This window comes from Hibiscus syriacus, unplaced genomic scaffold (genome assembly GCF_006381635.1).
Source record: "Hibiscus syriacus cultivar Baekdansim isolate YM2019G1 unplaced genomic scaffold, ASM638163v2 tig00110888_pilon, whole genome shotgun sequence".
Lineage (NCBI taxonomy): Eukaryota > Viridiplantae > Streptophyta > Magnoliopsida > Malvales > Malvaceae > Hibiscus > Hibiscus syriacus.
Window position 1 is genome coordinate 780,820 of NW_024062898.1, and position 19,701 is coordinate 800,520.

Genomic DNA, 19,701 nt, shown 5'->3' on the forward strand with positions numbered 1-19,701 from the left:
CAACTATTCCAACTGGGTTCCCTTTCTGTATATTTCTTTCATACCTTTTTTATAAGTCAAGTTTGTGTGACGTGTGTTCCATATAGATTCCTATTTTATTTACATATGTGCAGAATCTTCACTCTGTATTACTGTCAAATATATATCAAGCACAAACACATACTTTGGAGAAAATATGGAATCCCGAGTAATATAAATAGTAACCAAATATGATATTGAGATTTTTATTATTTATTTTAGAATAATATCGAGAATTTTGCATGAACGTGTTTGTTTCATTGTGCATGAATTATATATATATATATATATATATATTATCAATAAATTAATGACCATATCTTATTACAAAATTGTTATTATTATAATTATATATAATAACTATTATTAAAAGGATAAAAATGTAAACTTGAATTATATGAAGAAAAAAATTAAATTCTTTGACGCTTTTATCTTATATTTGAACAATTATGTATGAATTACAAAATAAGGATCTCAAATGTCCTCGTCTCCAAAAAACTGTAATTCCTTTACATATATTTTTCATAAATCGACAGGCAAACACATTCCTAGGTGGGTGAGCTGATCCTCAAACGTGATTTTAATCTAAGCCAAGGAAAAGATTTCTCAAAATTCCCATAAATTCTTGTAGCAGCGGAGAGTTTTTTTTTTCCTGGAGAAAGAGAGACAAAAAAATGTTAGTTATAAATCTCATGAACATGAGTTAGACGTTGCTTATTCAGTTTAGGATTGGTTGAAAATTTGATGGTTTTGTATGGAAGGTAATGAAGGCGGTGGTGTGTTTAGGAAAAAATGAAAATTATAAAGTTTTTGGGTAAATTTGATATAAAATTATTGTTCAATGACTTATTTGATGTTTTAGCATAGTTTAAGGGGAAAATTAAATATTAACTTTTTTTAACGTTTTCATATCATCAATTTAACGGAGACGATGGTGGAGCTACCATTTTCTTACAAATCGATAACATTAGTGATTATTTTGGTACTTTTAAAACGCTTCACTCTCACAAATTTGAGTCTAATTATATCGAAATTCAAAAAAATTGTTAAAATTATTGAAATTAAATTATTATTATTATTATTGAAAATATATAAATTTAATTCTGAAAATATAAACATAAAAATATTTTAAAATAATAAAAATAGGAGTGAGAGTCAATTTGGACCAAACTTAACAAATGATTGAAACAACAAAATTTATAACATAAATGCAAAATACGATACATTTATGACATAATAAATTTATTAATAAAAGGCTTAGTAAAAAATCCTAAATTATATTTTTCATTTAGGTGTCTAAACTTTTTTCGATCAATCTAGGTATTTAAAATTACAAATGTTACTATTTTAAATGTTGTAACCATAACAATCATTAAAAAATCAATTAAATGTCACGTGTAGCATTTAAGTAATTTTAAAATTTTTATTTTTTTAAAAAAAACTTAAAAATATTATTATATTAAAAAACTATAATTTCTCTATAATTATTAAAAAAACTCAAATATCTAAAAATCTCTAAAATCTTTAATCATAACCTTAATATTTCCATTACCGGCCTTATATCATCACGTCGTCGGGTCACTTATATAAATACTAAAAATTTGTGTTATTAATACATATACACTAATCCTTAAAAATATTAGTAGATCCATCACTATTGAAAATCATATTTTTAGAGTTAATTTTATTTTTTATGAATTGAACGGCTCTCTGAAAATAAATAAATTGATATCATTATAATTTTATTAAAATAAAAAGAATATATATATATATATATATTAAAAACAAATGAATGAAATATTTATTAGAATTACAGATATATTTATAAATTATTTTTCTATTAATAATACGTCAAATAATTATATATATATATATATATATATGTTGTGTACGGAAAAGCATAATTAGTTATGGCCAATACTTTTGAATCTCCCAAAATGGCCCACAAAAAGAGCAAAGATAACTTCCAGAGAAGCGTAGATCATCATTTCCCACAAGAATATGTGCCACTTCTTTTTTGCAACTCCTCTTTTTCCTATTCACTCGCTCACTCATTGCATGAGTGGTCATAGTCGCAAACAGTTTTATAAAAATATATTTGATATAATATGTTTTTGTCTGTATGTTATTAAAAAAAAGTATATCAAAAGATTAATTTAACAGAAAGAGAAAACAATATGTAGACATTGTCCGATTTAAATATATATATATATATATATATATATTATTATTATTTATTTTTTAGTCCCCATGATTCAACCCAATTATTCACGTTGAAGTTTAATTTCGGGCCCAATCGAAAGAAGACTGCGACAGTTTGGCGACTTCGTTGGGAACTTTAGGTAAGTGAGTCATGCCATAATTAATTTTCGGTTATCTTTTTATGTGAAAATAATAAATTTTAATTTATTTATTCAATTCAATTATTTATCTTTGATTATTTTTCAAATAAATAGTTATACTGACGTTTTTTCAATGATTTCAGATTTTTGAAAAAGTTTTCATATAAGATTTTATACCCGAGCTCCGAACACTTTTAAGTGGGGGTGAATCCGACGCTCTCGTGAGAATTTATTCTCCGTATGGGCATAAGGGAATGTATCATATCGAGTTTAACTTTGTCCACACAAGCTTATAATGGACTTAGGACTAAGGGTCTGGCAAGCCCAATGGGGCACCAACAAGGAGAACTCGAGTACCTTTTTAGGACCTAAACCGGGAGATTATGGAGAATTAGAGCTTACCCCAAAACCTCATTTCAAACCATAGGCTATTTTGAGATTATTTCATGCTTTATTTTTTGTTCAAAGCATGTGAACTAGAAATTTATGCGGTTATGACTTGTTTAAAATTAATATGCGGGATAGAGATCATGTCCGGGTATGAATAATAAGCATGTGGGGTAGATATTATGTGAGGTATGATTTTTTATTTTCATTATTGTTTTGATTATTATCATTATCCCACTAACTTTTTCCTTCATTTTTTTTGTTTTCTTTCATTTTATTTTTATCATTTGCATCATTTAAAAGAGGTGTTGATCTACTAAAACGTGTTTGTTAAACATAAATAATTTGCACTAATGGATAAAGGGGTTGTAATACAAGAGGTGAAAACGAAGAGGTCCGGCTATGGTCAGGGAGACAATCTGCAAGACAGTTCAACCAAGAAGACGTGGTACCTGTAATCGAATAATATGACACACTGCTGCATTATAAAGACTTCAGAACGGACTGGGATTTACATCGAGCACATCAAAAGTCCACCTTCTGAGTTGGCAAAATTTGCATGGGCAAGACGAGAAAAAGGCTACTGACTTGGAAAGTCCCTTCAAAGACAACAAGAGCGGGATGACAAACCGATAGATGAAATTGGAGCCCATTATTGACGAATTCAAGAAGCAAGCAAGTAAGGTTCAGATACTTTCTTTCGATGGAGGGCTCCAATGACGAATTCATATGGAACAGGTTCAACAACAGATGAAAGTCAGAGATGCAGTCATTCGAGACTTCTTGGAACAAGTACAAAAAACAGCTCAACCTTGCACGATTCAGCCAGAGAAGTTGGAGCGGTTCGACAATGTATTTAACCGGCGACAGACAAAGACAGAGGATTAGTCAACCTGTTAGAAGTCGTTCGGGGCATAGAGGATTTAGTCAGAATATACCTTTGATATTTTTGTCTCTTAAAAGATAAAACACTTTTGTCCCAATAAAGATTATTTATAATAGCATACATGTTTTCGGATCAATACTTCGAACATTTCATGCATTTTTGCATTTTGCATCTACATTTCATTTTTAAGCATTTTCATAAATATGAAACTAAGTCATAGGGGATTCGATGAAGTGGTCTTAACCACGTGACACCACATGGAAGCAAGATTTTAACAATTAAAGAGAAAAAAACTGAAATCAGTACAGCGGGAGCCTGATCAGCTGATTGTAGGACTAAGCCTGCCATGAGATCTGAAAAAATATTCCCCATATCCTAAGGGCTAAGATGTTGAAGTTGTGTGCAGCTATCAAAATAGGAAGCTCCAGACATTACTCTGAGAATTGTGAGGCACTAAAGCGCAAGATCCAAAACCTGATGGATTCAGGGGCATGGACAATTGAAGAAGAGGGCATTACATCTATCATTTGCACTGAGAGCATTGCTTTGTTTGAACATGTTTTTTATCTTTCATGTTTGTTTAATCTTTTAAAAGACTGAATTTATGCTACCTTCTAAGGTGGAATAATTGAACGAGTTTTAATCTTTAGTTCTTCGAATATTAAATGAATTAAATATTCTTTTAATTCTTCAAGAATTATAGATTTTTTACATATGACAAGATTAGACCTTTCTTATCCTGTCTAAAACCCCAAAATAATATACCTTGATTCTTTACCCAAAATAACTCATGGTCATTACCAAAAGACCAGATTTTGACATTACTTCCCTTTGAAACTTTTAAACATTGACTTTATCTTTTTGATACACAAAGACTCAAACATATACCTTTATTTGAGTCAATAAAGTTACACCATTATCTTTTTAGAGTCAATAAAGTTACACCATTATCTTTTTAGACTCAAAATTGACATTTTTATACCATTAAAACTTAAGACATTGAGTTATTCATTTGAACATGAGCCTTCTTATAAGACACAAATTGGGGCATCTCATAGGGAGCCTGAACAATGAGACATGTCGGGAGCCTGAAATATGAGACATGTCGGGAGCAAGAAGCAGAAAGAAGAATTCATTCGAAATAATTCTATCATGCATTAATTACACTGTTTTCATGTGAATAAAATTAATCCTGAAAATCAATCCCCATGGGGATACCTCTTTTGTGAAGACTTTCATATATGAAATTATGAACGGCTTTCTTTCTTTATCCCTTCACAATAGGAAAAAATATAAATCCCTTATGCCCCCTTTTGAGCCTATAATATTTTTCTTATGATTCAACCCTAACCAAGGATCACCCTCCACACTGGGGAGCAAGCTGGAAGAAATCTTCTCATATGAGTGAAGACATCAATCCAAATGAGATACCAAAAGGTGAACTAAATGTCAAGTGCGAAGATCCAATCAGAATAAAAAGCAAAAAGAGAAAAAAAAGCAAAGGAAAAAAAATAAAAAGAGAAAAAAAAAAACAAAGGAAAAAACAAAAAGAGAACATAAAAAAGAGAAACAAAAACAAAGGAAAAGTGAAGAAAAAAGAAGACAAGATGTATATGCAAAGATTATATCGATTCAAATGACGCATCGAGATTTAAATTATGAGATTGATCAAGAACAACCATTCCAGAATCACTTCACTCGAAGATCTTGAAACATCTAGAGAAAATCAAGAGAAACACATATGAGCAGATTCAAATTGAGCAAGACAGGATTGAAGGCATCAAAATGAATTGATCCTTGGTTCAATACCCTGAAACACTTATTTGGGCCTATTTATTCTTTTCTTTCATAACCATAAACCATGGCCTACGTTACATGCCTTAAAAGTCTCTTCTAATCATATTTGAATTTCTGAACAGAAGAGATTATCTTGAGATTTCATCCTGCCCATCGAGATTAATCTTTATTTGCAAAAAGTTTTCTAAAATCTTTAATGCATGATAGAGAAAAATAACAATGGGGGATTCAAGAAGTAAATTCTGAATAACGTCTTGAAACCAAATGAGGATTCAAGTTGAAAACCTGAAAGGGCGGCTTGAATATAAAAAGTGTGCAGATAAAGCGATCGCACAAATTCCTTGATAATGCATTGCACAATCCGAGCGTGACCATAAAAACTGGGAGTCGGAGAACACTTCTAGTAGAAGAGCATACAAGATACCCCATCAAAGCTTTGAGCATCAAATAAACAAAAATGCCAAACCTTTGACCAAACACAATAACCTGAGACTTTTTTATCATTTCCTTACTTAACCATTTCCCAAAGATAGCTTTGATCTTGACACTTGTCAAATAGCTATAATTTATTGAAGGATTAACAATGTAATTAATTCTTTGATATCCAATGAACTCTAGTTTTATAATTCATCTCAATTGTAAAACCGAGAAAGGACAATATTTTTAAAACTTTTGATTATACATTTTTTAAAACTCTTCTAATTGATATTTTCAGATCTCGAAAATAAAAGAAGAAGAAAAACAATTTTCAAACAAGACAATCTCTCTAAAGTTGATCTTGGTATTTGACGTGTGACTCTCAGACATAAAGCTTATGCTTAGAATCCGTGCTGAAGCAATAGATGAGGAACGATAACGGCATCTTTGAATCATAAAATGTTAGGCCATCTTTGGAGATTAACATCGAATATTGGGGCATCTTTGGGGATTCAACATCCATATGTGAAATGACCAGATCTTCTGAAGGCATTTCATCCATATGCAGGAGCAAGCAAACAAAGAATGAGGCTCCATCCAAGAGATAAAACATAATTAATTCATGTTGCATGCATCTTAGACATACTTAAGAGCATCACATTCATCATTTTTTGCATACATAATTTTGCAGAGTCAATTTCAACTTCACAACGAATGATATTGGACTCAATAAACAACTTTCCAGTTTCATTCAGAGTCAATTTCAACTTCACAGCGAAGGATATTGAACTCAACAAACAACCTTCCATTTTCATTCAGAGTCAATTTCAACTTCACAACGAATGATATTGGACTCAACAAACAACTTTCCAGTTTCATTCAGAGTCAATTTCAACTTCACAACGAAGGATATCGGACTCGAAACAACGCAACTTTGGATTTCAACTTCACAACGAAGGATATCCAATTCAAGACTCAACTTCATAACGAAGGGGCCATCCACGATTTCAACTTCACGACAAAGGATATCGTGCCCACCAGAAACATTCATCTTTAGATTGGATTTCAACTTCACGAAGAAGGATATCCAATTAAAGGCTCAACTTCACAACAAAGGGGCCATCCACGATTTCAACTTCACGACGAAGGATATCGTGCCCACCAGCAACATTCATCTTTAGATTGGATTTCATCTTCATGACGAAAGATATCCAATTCAAGGTTCAACTTCACAACGAAGGGGTCATCCATGATTTCAACTTCACGACGAAGGATATCGTGCCCACAAGCAGCAATGCAACCCTTGGATTTCAACTTCATGATGAAAGATATCCAATTCAAAGCTCAACTTCACAACGAATGAGCCATCCACGATTTCAACTTCACGACGAAGGATATTGTGCCCACAAGCAACAATGCAACCCTTGGATTTCAACTTCATGACGAAGGATATCCAATACAAAGCTCAACTTCACAACGAATGAGCTATCCACGATTTCAACTTCACGACGAAGGATATCGTGCCCACAAGAAGCAATGCAACCCTTGGATTTCAACTTCACAACGAAGGATATCCAATTCAAAACTCAACTTCACAACGAATGAGTCATCCACGATTTCAACTTTACGATGAAGGATATCATGCCTATAAGCAGGATCCATCTCTAGATTGGATTTCAAGTTCATAACGAATGATATCCAATTCAAAGCTCAACTTCACAACGAAGGAGCCATCCACGATTTTAACTTCACAAAGAAGGATATCATACCCTAAAGATTGACCCAACTTCACGATGGAGGAGTCATCTGTAACACAACAACATCAAAGTCTTCAGATCAAGTTTCAGCTTCATAGCGAAGTATCTTGAGCTAGAAGACGATTGAAGCGCTACTTGCCAAAAGTTTTGAGTTCGATTTCCACTTCACGACGACGGATATCGTGCTCAGAATTTTCTAGCGCAACTCAACCTTATAGAAAGAGAGTCATCTATGATTCAGTCCAAATTAACAAACCAATTATGATGCCGGATTTCAACTTTACAACAGAGGATATTCGATAAAGATGAGGATTCATCCCTATAATGAATGGTGTTAAATTTGGATACATTCATGTTAAACGAAAAGTGTCTTCTAATCTTTGCCCTAAACCCGTTACACGACTATGGGCAAAGAGAGGCAATTGTAGATACACTATTTTTACTATACAAATATACATTTATATAAATTTTTTAATTTTTGCACCCCATGTTCTGTAAGTTGAAAAAACAAACCCACCTACTCCACTACCCCACCCATTCCACTGCTCTTTATTTTTTCCACTACCCCCACTAACTAAAAAACAATATCCCATACTATAATTGCTACTATTTTTCCCGCTTCACTCTCTATTCCGTTAATTCTTCACCATTTTTAGCGCTTGCACACATTATAAAACACAACATCCCCTTCGTATTTAGGGGGCGGCACAAACGAAAAAGAGAATGAACTAGAACCGGTTCCTGGTTAACCCTGTCTTGCTCTCATCGAAGCAAAGTAGTTTGCATTTGAGGAGAGCTGCCACGGTTCCTGTAGTGGCTGCCGTCAGTGACAATCTGATCAAGGCTGCGCCCGACCAAATCGACAAAGATGTTTAGTTTAAGGTCCGGGCAGCCGTAACTGTCAGGAACAAGAACAAGGAGGATCTCAATGAGACATTAATGAAGCATTTGGATGCTCTCACCGATAAGATTGGAATGAATGTTATTTTGGAACTCATCAGCATCGAAGAAGATCCAAAAACCAGGGCTGCAAAGAAAAGCAAAGGAGTAGTGTTGAAGGACTGGTAGAAGAAGGCAAAAATTAAAGCCGAAAGGGTTCATTACACGACGAAATTCACGGTGGACTCGAACTTCGTGTTGCCGGGAGGGATCACGGTGACAAACAAACAACAGTAGGAATTCTTCCTTGAGAGCATTACCGTTGAAGGATTTACATGTGGTCCACCTCATTTTCCCTTTTTGGTTTAGTGTGCATGGTGTTGCTGATGAAGATGAGGTGTACTTCAAGCAGTTAGATAGAAATACAAGCAACATAAGAGGAGGTGCACTTCCAAGCAGTTAGAGAGAAATATAAGCAACATAAGGTACGTACATCTGGTACTAAGCATTGATATACGATAATGTCAACACACTTTTTTCGTCCTACTAGGATTCAAACTCTCAAAAATAGGATAGAATTCTGCTAGGATTCAACTCCTAAAAATAGGATAGAATTTTGCTATGTTTTAAACTCCTAAAGATAGGATCCACAAGCACTATAAATAGCCATTGTAGCTCACTATTGTAACACACGATAGGCATACGAAATTACCAAAAAAAAATACGAGCAAATAGATTGTTTTGAAGCTATTGTAAACAATTCAGGAGCAATAAAAGGTGAAAGCTTTTACCTTTCGCATTCTTTTCTTCACTTGCATGTGTTGTTATTCGTCTTTGTGCTTGAAAAAAAACAGTTTTGGCCGAGGAAAAGGGGTTGTCGTTCGAAACTTTTCTTTTAGATCTACACAACCCCGAGGCCGTTTTGGAAAAATAATAGAATATTTAAAACGAGGGAAGGAAAGGCTTTTAAAAATCAATTTTTTTTCGAGGTTTGCCACCGATGAACGGTCCCTTATGTATTATTTTCATATTTTTATTTATTTCTTTTTGATAATTTGTATTATTAAGTATATATATATATTAATTATTTTTATTCTAATATTATTTTAATGTTTTTTAAAGTTATTATATATATATATTATAACTATTATTTTATTATTATTTTACTATTAACGTATATAAATATATTTTTCTCTTTTTCTACTATTATTATCATTATATGTATATTTTTTATTGTATTTTATTGTATTTTATTTTTACTTTTTTTAAACATATGCATATATATACATTTAATTATATTTTTATATTTTATACTTCTTTATTTTTTTGTTTTCATGTATTTATATTATATTACATTATTATTATTTTACTTTATTAAATTATTATTATTTCGTTATTATATTTATTATATATATATATATATTATATCATAATGTTTTTTTTGTTTATTCATTCTTACTATATTATAGGGATACATCACACTCATTTATTAACTACGGTCCTACCCCTTATCGTGTTTTTCCTTCCCGACAGTTATACTTCACCAAACCTTGACTTTCTTTTTTTACTTTCTTTTGGTGTGATTGCGCTTTTTTTATTTTACTACTTATTATCATTATTATTATTTTGCACTTAATAATTATATATTTTTATTCCTCTTTTAGTTTTTCATCATTTTTTTTATTTTTTCCCTTCTATTTTCTTTATTTCATTTACTCTTATTTCTTTTTTCCTTTAACGCGTTTCTCGACTTTTTAAGGGTACTCTTTCAAATTGATCGGAGGTAAGTAATTTTGGATCATATGTTACCTTTAAATTTTAACTTTCGATTTTCTTAATTAAAAACAACTGGAAATTACGTAGTACCGAAAGGGCGGTTCAAGGGTGTTAATCCTTCCTTGACCGTAACCGACTCCCGAATCCGACATATCTTTGGTAAGACGCAGATCAGGTAAGATATAAGGTATCCGATTAACCTATTTTTTTTTAAATAAATAATCGGTGGCTACTCCAATCACATTTTTCAAGTCGAAGCCCAATTCCGTGGCCCAACCGAAAGACGGTTACGACAGCTTGGCGACTCCGCTGGGGACACAGGTAAGTGAGTCAGGCTAAGGTAATTTCCAGTTGTCTTTTTAATGAAAAGGGTAAGTTTAAATTTTAAGGTAACATTTCGATCCTTATTACTTACTTTTGATTATATTTTCGAGTAATTAGTTGTACTAACCGTTTTCTCAATGATTTCAGCCCTTAAAGTCTTTTTTCATCTAAGGCTCTAAACCTGAGCTCCGAACCCGTTTTAAGTGGGGGTGAAAGCGACGCATTCGTGTGAATTTATTCACCGCATATGCCTAGCAAGTAGCCTTCGGGATTCATATACCTTATGTCTTCGTGTGAATTTATTCTCCGCATAGACATAAGGGAATGTGTCATCTCGAGTTTAACTTAGTCCACACAAACCTGTGATGGGTTTAGGACTAAGGGTCTGGCAAGCCCAAAGGGGCACCAGCAAGGAGAACTCGGGTACCGTTTTTTTTAGAACCTAAACCGGGAGACTATGGAGAATTAGAGCCCACCCCAAAACCTCACTTCAAACCCTAGGCTGTTTTATTTCATGCTTTACTTTCTGTTCAAAGCATGCGAACTAGACAAATATGCGGTTAGGATTTGTTTGAAATTAGCATGCGGGATAGAGATCATGTCCGGGTAGGAAAAATAAGCATGTGGGGTAGATATCATGTGGGGTAGGACTTTCATTTTTGTGATCGTTTTTGATTATTTTTCACCTCACTAACTCTTTTCATCTTTATTTTATTTTATTTTCATCACTTGCATCATTAAAAAGAGGTCATTGATCCACTAAAACGTGTTTGTTAAAACTCGATAATCTGAATCCATGGACAAAGGTGTTGCAATACAAGAGATGAAAATACAGAGGATAGTCTACAAGGCGACTATGTGTCACATTCAATCCAGAAGACGTGGTGCCCACAATTGAAGAGTATATCACTCTGCTGCATTATAAAAGACCCAAAATGAACCGGGTCTACATCAAGCACAATGAAAGCTTATCTTTGAAGAACTGACTGGCAGAGGTTGCAGGGGCAAGATGAAGGTTATGTATCTCGGAAGTCCCTTTGAACACAACAATGGCAAAATGATAGCTGAAATTGGAGACCATTGCCGGCGAATTCAAGAAACAGATTAATGAACTTCACATAGTTCCTATCAATTAAGGGCTCCAATGACGAATTCGTTGGGAATAGGCTCAACAAAAGTAAATGCTCGAGATGCGATCATTCGAGACTTCTTGGACCAGTACAAAAAATAACTCAACATTTTCACGGTTCATCCAGAGAGGCTGGAGCGGTTCGACAGGTTATTCAACCGGTGAAAGACGAAAGCAGAAGACTAGTCAACATGTCAGAAACTGTCAGGATATTTTTTTACCTTAAAAGATAAAACATTTTTGTCCCCAATAAGGATTATTCATAATAACAGTCACATTTCTTGGATCAATGCCTCGAACATTTCATGCATTCTTGCATTCTTGCATTTTTGCATCTTCATCTACATTTTTAAGCATTTTCATAAACATGAAATTAAATCACGGAGGATTCGATGAAGTGGTCTTAACCACATTACACCACATGGAAGCCAGATTTTAACAATTAAAGAAAAACTGAAATCAGTACAGGGGGAGCTGGATCAGCTGATTGTAGGACTAAGCCTGCCAGGATGATCTGAGAAAAGAGTACCCATCTCCTAAGGGCTACGATGTTGAAGTTGTTGCCACATAAGGATTCTCAAACATTCTTATGAAAACTGTAAGGCGCTTGCCGAAGAAGGGGGCATGGCATATACCATTTGCACTTAGAGGATTATTTTGTTTGAACATATCTTTTAAATGATTGAATTCATGTTACTTTCTAAGGTGGAGCAATTGAACAAATTTTAATCTTTAGTTCTTTGAATATTAAATGAATTAAGGATTCTTTTAATTCTTCAAGAATTATAGATTTTTGACATATGACAAGATTAGACCTTTCTTACCCTGTCTCAAACCCTAGAATAAAACACCTTGATTCTTTACCCAAAATAACTCATGGTCATTATCAAAAAACCAAATTTTGACATTACCTCCATTTGAAATTCTTGAACATTACCTTTATCTTTTTGATACACCCACACCTTTCTTTGAGTCAATAAGATCACACAACTGTCTTTTTAGACTCAAAATTAACCTTTTTTACCATTAAAACCCAAGGCATTGAGTTGTTCATTTGGACATGAGCATTCTTCCAAGATGCAGTTTGGGGCGTCTCGCCAGGAGCCTGAACATTTAGACATGTTGGGAGCAAGGAGCAGAAAAAATAATTCATTCGAAATAATTCTATCATGCATTAATTGCATTGTTTTCATGTGAATAGAATTAATCCTGAAAATTTATCCCCCTGGGGATACCTCTTCTGTGAAGACTTACATGTATGAAATGATGAACGGCTTTCTTTCTTTATCCCTTCACAACAGGAGAAAATATATATCCCTTGCGTCCCCTTTTGAGCCTATAGTATTTTTTTTCTTCTGATTCAACCCTAACCAAGGATCACCCTCCACACTGGGGGGCAAGATGGAGAAAATATGCTCACATGAGTGAAGACATTGATTCAGATGAGATACCGAAAGGTGAACCAAATGCCAAGTGCGATGATTCAATCAGAACAAAAAGGGCAAAAAGAAAAAAAGAAAAGAAGCAAAAAAGGAAAAAACAAGAACAAAAAATAAAGAACAAAAATAAAAAAGGGAACAAAAAGCACATGCAAAAATTCCCTAAAGACAAATGGTGCATCAAGCTTCAATGAGATTGATCAAGCACAATCATTCCCGAATCACTGAATCCCTTCACTCGAAGATCATAGAGCATCAAGAGAAAGAGACATTTTGAGCAAGACAAGATCGATGGCATCAGAATGAATTGATACTTGGTTCAATACCCTGAAACACTTGTTTGGGCCTATTTATCCTTTTTTTTTCTTAACCACGAACCCTGGCCTACATTACGTGCCTTAAAAGTCCCTTCTAATTATACATGGATTTCTAAACAGAAGAGACTATCTTCAGATTTCATCCCGCCCATCAGGATTAATCTTTGTTTGCAAAAAAACAATGTAATTAATGTATGGTAGAGAAAAATAACAAAGGGGGGTTCAAGACGTAAATCCTGAATAACGTCTTGAAACCAAAGGAGGATTCGAGTTGAAAACCTGAAAAGGCGGGTCGAATATAAAAATTGTGCAACTGAAGCGATCACACAAATTCCTTGATAAGGCATCGCACAATCTGAGTGTGACAACGAAGGTTGGGAGTCAGAGAACACTTCCAGTAGAGAAGCATGCGAGCTATCCCATCAATCCTTTGAGCATCAAATGCCAAACCTTTGACCAAACACAATGACCTGAGACTTTTTATCCTTTCCTTACTTGACCATCTCTCAAAGATAGCTTTGATCTTGACACTTGTCAAATAGCTATAATTTATTGAAGGATTAACATTGTAATTAATTCTTTGATATCCAATGAACTCTAGTTTTATGATTTGTCTCAATTGTAAAACCGTGAAAGGGGCAATATTTTTAAAACTTGGGATTAAACATTTTTTGAAACTCTTTTAATTGATATTAAAAGAGAAAGAAAAACATTTTTTTCAAACAAGACAGTCTCTCTAGAGTGGATCTTGGTAAATGACATGTGACTCTTAGACACAAAACTCATGCTCAGAATCAATGCTGAAGCAAGAAATGAGGAACATTTGGGGCATCTTTGAAGATTCAACATGAAATATTGGAGCATTTGTTTGGGCATCTTTGGGGATTCAACATCCTAATGCGAATTATCAGGCCTTTTTCAAGAGATAAAATATAACCAATTCATGTTATATGCATCTTATCCATACATTTTAGAGCATCATTTTTTCCCACATACATAATTTTTGCAGCTTTTAGAGTCAAGTTTTGACTTCAAGACGAAGGATACTCGAATCAAAAGCACCTTTAAAGATTGATGTTGGTTGCTTAACTCAGCAGCAAGAAGCTACACTTCAACCAATTTGACGTATTGAAAGATCGACAGATCTTAGAATCAACTTCAGACGAGTTCGAGAGATAATTCAGAACCGATCCAGTTCGTATTTTCAAGTTGGATTTCAACTTCACGACGAAGGATATTCAATTCCTGGCTCAACTTCACGACGAAGGGGCCACCCACGATTTCAACTTCACGACGAAGGGAATCGTTCTCACCATTGTCTCTCTTGAGACAGTTTCCCTTGAAACAAACTTTGTCTCTCTTGAGACAGTTTCCCTTGAAACAAAATTTTTTTCTCCCTTGAGACAGTTTCTCTTGAAACATAAACATTGAAAACATTTCCCTTGAAATGAGTTTTGTCTCTCTTGAGATAGTTTCCCTTGAAACAAAATTTTTTCTCCCTTGAGACAGTTTCTCTTGAAACATAAACATTGGAAACATTTCCCTTGAAATGAATTTTGTCTCTCTTGAGATAGTTTCCCTTGAAACAAAATTTTGTCTCCCTTAAGACAGTTTCTCCTGAAACATAAACATTGAAAACATTTCCCTTGAAATGAATTTCGTCTCTCTTGAGATAATTTCCATTGAAACAAATTTTGTCTCCCTTGAGACAGTTTCTCTTGAAACACAAAACCTTTGAGATTGTTTCCCTCGAAACAAATTTTGTCTCCCATGAGACATTTTCTCTTGAAACACAAAATCTTTGAATTTATCTCCCTTAAAACAAAATTTCGTTTCTCATGAAACAACAGATATCTTTGAAATCATTTCCCTTGAAACGAATTATGTCGCTTTTGAGGCAATTTCTCTTGAAGCATCATCTTTGAATATGTTTTCCTTGGAACTAATTTCATCTCCCCGTGAGACAATTTCTTTTGGAACTAAGTTTTGTCTCTCTTGAGACAGTTTTTCTTAAAACAAAATTTTGTCTCCCTTAAGACCGTTTCCCTTGAAGCAAAAAATATCTTTGAGATCGTTTCCCTTGAAACGAGTTCTGTCTCTTTTGAGACAATTTCTCTTGAAGCATCATCTGAATCGTTACACTCAGCTCATGCACATACTTGGGATAGCATTTCTCAAATCAAAAATAGAATGTGCACATCAGATTTGAACATTTGAAGAATTTGAGACCAGGGATCAGAACTTGAAGATTCCAGAGCCAAGATTCCAGGAAAACAACCGGAGATCGAGATTTCTCTCCTGAGCCCAAAAATAACATATGTTGCATATGCATTTTAGGCATACCTAAGAGCATTGCATCCATCTCATCACATATATGCATAACTTTTTCAGGTTTTAGCTAGAGTCAAGTTCAACTTCACAACGAAGGGACGGCTGGTTGCCAACAACAATTTCCCAATTTCGGAATCGATTTCAACTCCACGACGGAGGATATCGTGCTACCCGAGACAACACAAGTTCAACTTCACAATGAAGGGACGGCTGGTTGTCAATGAACAACTTCCCAATTCCAGAACCGATTTCAACTCCACGACGGAGGATATCGTGCTACCCGAGAAAACACAAGTCCAACTTCACAACGAAGGGACGGCTGGTTGTCAACGAATAACTTTTCAGTTTCATCCACGATTTCAACTCCACGACGGAGGATATCGTGCCACTCGAGACAACACAAGTTCAACTTCACAATGAAGGGACAGCTGGTTGTCAACAAACATTTTTCAAATTTCAGAGCCAATTTCAACTTCACAGCGAAGGATATTGGACTCGAGACAACACAAGTTCAACTTCACAACGAAGGGACGGCTGATTGTCAACAAGATTTCGTTCAGAGTCAATTTCAACTTCACAGCGAAGGATATTAGACTCGAGACATCACAAGCTCAACTTCACAGCGAAGGGGCGACTGACTGTCAACAAACAATTTCCCGGTTCCAGAACCAATTTCAACTTCACAGCGGAGGATATTGGACTCGAAACAATATTTGGATTTCAATTTCATGGCGAAGGATATCCAATTCTCAGGCTCAACTTCACGACGAAGGGGCCCTGTACGATTCCAATTTCACAAACAGATTGACCCAACTTCACGACGAATGAGTCATCTGTAACGCATCAACACTGAAGTCTTCAGGTCAAGTTTCACCTTCACGATGAAGTATCTTGATCCAGAAGACGATTCAAAGGCCACTCGCCAAAATCTTTGAGTTCGATTCCAACTTCACGACGAAGGATATAGTGCTCAGAAGCTTCCAGATGAACTCGACTTCACGACGGAGGAGTCATCCGTAACTCAATTCGACAGGGAGTTATTGAAACATCAGAGTCAATTTTCAACTCCACCGAACGAAAAGTGTGTATTTCAATCTTTGCCCTATCCCCGTTACACGACTATGGGCAAAGAGGGGCAGCTGTCAACACACCTTTTTCGTCCTACTAGGATTCAAACTCTCAAAAATAGGATAGAATTCTACTAGGATTCAACTCCTAAAAATAGGATAGAATTTTGCTATGTTTTAAACTCCTAAAGATAGGATCCACAAGCACTATAAATAGCCATTGTAGCTCACTATTGTAACACACGATGGGCATACGAAATTACCAAAAAAAAAATACGAGCAAATAGATTGTTTTGAAGCTATTGTAAACAATTCATGAGCAATAAAAGGTGAAAGCTTTTACCTTTCGCATTCTTTTCTTCACTTGCATGTGTTGTTATTCGTCTTTGTGCTTGAAAAAAAAGAGTTTTGGCCGAGGAAAAGGGGTTGTCGTTCGAAACTTTTCTTTTAGATCTACACAACCCCGAGGCCGTTTTGGAAAAATACTAGAATATTTAAAATGAGGGAAGGAAAGGCTTTTAAAAATCAATTTTTTTCGAGGTTTGCCGCCGATGAACGGTCCCTTATGTATTATTTTCATATTTTTATTTATTTCTTTTTGATAATTCGTATTATTAAGTATATATATATTAATTATTTTTATTCTAATATTATTTTAATGTTTTTTAAAGTTATTATATATATATATTTATAACTATTATATTTATTATTATTTTACTATTAACGTATATAAATATATTTTTCTCTTTTGCTACTATTATTATCATTATATGTATATTTTTTATTGTATTGTATTTTATTTTTTATTTTTATTTTTTTAAACATATGCATATATATACATTTAATTATATTTTTATATTTTATACTTTTTTATTTTTTTGTTTTCATGTATTTATATTATATTACATTATTATTATTTTACTTTATTAAATTATTTTTTTCGTTATTATATTTATTATATATATATATTATATCATAATGTTTTTTTTGTTTATTCATTCTTACTATATTATAGGGATACATCACACTCATTTATTAACTACGGTCCTAACTCTTATCGTCTTTTTCCTTCCCGACAGTTATACTTCACCAAACCTTGACTTTCTTTTTTTACTTTCTTTTGGTGTAATTGCGTTTTTTTTATTTTACTACTTATTATCATTATTATTATTTTGCACTTAATAATTATATATTTTTATTCCTCTTTTAGTTTTTCATCATTTTTTTTATTTTTTCCCTTATATTTTCTTTATTTCATTTACTCTTATTTCCTTTTTCCTTTAACGCGTTTCTCGACTTTTTAAGGGTACTCTTTCAAATTGATCGGAGGTAAGTAATTTTGGATCATATGTTACCTTTAAATTTTAACTTTCGATTTTCTTAATTAAAAATAACTGGAAATTACGTAGTACCGAAAGAGCGGTTTAAGGGTGCTAATCCTTCATTGACCGTAACCGACTCCCGAATCCGACATATCTTTGGTAAGACGCAGATCAGGTAAGATATAAGGTATCCGATTAACCTATTTTTTTAAATAAATAATCGGTGGCGACTCCAATCACATTTTTCAAATCAAAGCCCAATTCTGTGGCCCAACCGAAAGACGGTTACGACAGATAATTATCTATATTATCACGTTGAAATCTTATTGAAATCATGTTGAGTTCTCTGGCAACATAAGTTCAAATGTGTGGCAACAATGCCTGCTTGTCCAGAGATTCCAGATTCTTATTTTGAAGATATTCAAGATGTTGAAGCTGTGAAAGTTTGACATGTGATCTCTGATGTGCTGTTTCTATAATTCAGCGTTTTGGAGAAGGCCTGATTGTTTGTGAAATGAATATTTGAGCATAAAAAACTAACTAGGGAAACGTTTTCTAGCACGAGTAGAACTAGAAGACTTTTGTGATGCTTAGAACAGATCATGTTGATTGGCAGATTGCTAATTGTCCTTTTTGCTTGGTGCTGAGATATTTTGTAACCAAAATATATTGTATTTAAATTTATATATATATATATATATATATATTACGATCTAACATTCTTTTTGATCTTTTTTAGGGATAATTTTAACTAATCAAAGGTAAATGATTTGAATCGAGTTTTTAAATTTTAATTTTAATTTAATTTTTGCAATTAAGACAACCGACAAATTAATTGGTACTGAAATAACAGTTCAAGGGTGCTAATCTTTCCTTAACTGTAATCGACTCTCAAACCAGACACATTTATGATAAAACACAGATCAGGTAAGATGGTGTCCGATCTACCTAAATATTTTTAAAGTGATCGATGGTGACTCTAACCCACTCATTTTAAGTCGAAGACCAGTTCCGGACTCACTACCGCGACAATATTATATCTTCTGAAAATATGTGTTAGTACAGAAAAGTCAAGCAACAACGATAATGATATATAAATATGAGAATTTTCTGTCATCACTCATTAAATACATATTAATATGTAAAATTGTGTTTCGTGACCCAAACTTTTTAGAAAATAATTGAACGTAAATATTTTAAAATATGGTATATATGCGTAATAAACCCCGAAGAATCCAACCCTTTTTTTGACTGCCTCTTCAGATTTTGAATCGCTAAAATAATGTTTTATAGGCAAAGAAGGTACCCAAACCTCCTTTAAATATTTTTTTAATGTTAAGATATGAATTTAATTTAGTATGTGAATTTAAATTAAAATATATAAAATATTAAGAATTTACATTTAAATACAAAATATATACCTTATAGTATACCTTAAACCAAAAATGCAAGTTAGCTCAATGATTGATCACTCCCACTTTGAACCAAGGATTCTAGGTTCAAACCTCCTTAT